We start from the raw sequence: 1,443 nt of genomic DNA on the forward strand, positions 1-1,443 counted from the left end.
TTTTATATTTTTAAAATATATTTCTTTATTGATTTCAGAGAGGAAGGGAGAAGGAGAGAGAGATAGAAACATCAATGAGAGAGAATCACCAATCGGCTGCCTCCTGCACTCCCCCCACCAGTGATCGAGCCCACAACCTAAAATATGACCTACCAGTTAGAATTTGGATATTATTGTTACCTTTTCCTTCACGTCCACATCCTGATGATTAACTAATGCTCTCATTTTATGGGCACATTCTTCTCCATATAACAGGAAAAACAATGAATCTTGCGTGAGAGTAGACTGAATAGCTAAATGACTTTCCATTTTGAGGCAGTTATTTATATTCTGAATTAGCGTAAGTGCTCAAAGAAGAATCTCCTTTGCCATGTGGCTATCATAAAGGGAAAGGAATGATGAATCCACTTGGGCACCAAATAGTCCTTCGGTCATGGCTGGATCTTCAGACAAATTCAACAGCAATTTTAAAATTTGAACCTTGGTGGTTCCATTTCCTGAAAGCAGCACTTGGAACAAGTCTGTAATGTAATTGGTAAACATATGCTTATGGTCATTGGTAACTGTCATGTGTATTAGCAATCTCAGTCCCACCAACTGCACAGGGGAGTTCAAGGGACCAGAGAAGACATCCTCACAGACTTAATTGACATATATCTTTATCTTGATTTGATTTTTCAACATTCACACTTAGGTTATTCAGTGCATTTAAAGCCTTCTCTTTAATACTGTGGTTGGGATCCTTGATTTTGCTTCCAACAAGTGGAATACCACCCAATTCACAAATAATAGCCTGGTTAGCTGAAAAGGCTGCATTGTTACCCAGAGTGACCAAAGCTCTTTCAATGATTGTAGGATCCTCAGTTAACTCAAGCAGATAAAGGAGTTTCTGAAGTTGTTCAGCATTTAGGACATCATCATATGAATCATTGGTTAAGAATTTTGCAGACCAGGAGGGACATAGCCGGAACCCTGGCCACTTGCCGCTGCCCCGACGTCAGCAGGTGCAGACGCCAGCCCCGAGCAGCAGGCCCGCCACCACCCAGCCCATGTCGCAGGCACTGCCCAGGCTGCCACTGGGGCCAGGGTGCAGCATGGGGCATGATGCATGGGGCTAGTGGGTGCCACCGCGGTAATCTGTGAAGCAAGTGGGTCATGCAGCCACCAGAGCTGCAGCTGAACCACTGGAGAAGAAAGGAAATGGGAGTCTGAGCTCCACCTCTAGGAAACAACCTGTGAAAATAGTAAAACCACCCACTCCGATGGCGACACGACACATCCTGGTGGCTCCCCCAAGCTGGGGCGAGGTGGGGGGGGGCTGTCTCTGTGGAGAACTGCCACACTGTGTGACTGGAGGGGGATACAAGGGGACTGCCACTGCCCAGGATGGGCTTCCCAGGACTTTCTTCCAGGCCCTTGCCACCCCTACCCTATGTCTTTTGA

General features: G+C 46.4%; 1 pseudogene; it reads right to left on the reverse strand.

Annotated features, from left to right (window-relative positions):
* Positions 1-149: 149 nt before the first annotated feature.
* Positions 150-1,096, reverse strand: LOC102770962 (annotated as a pseudogene).
* Positions 1,097-1,443: the final 347 nt, after the last annotated feature.

Source organism: Myotis davidii, unplaced genomic scaffold (genome assembly GCF_000327345.1).
Source record: "Myotis davidii unplaced genomic scaffold, ASM32734v1 scaffold2841, whole genome shotgun sequence".
Classification (NCBI taxonomy): domain Eukaryota; kingdom Metazoa; phylum Chordata; class Mammalia; order Chiroptera; family Vespertilionidae; genus Myotis; species Myotis davidii.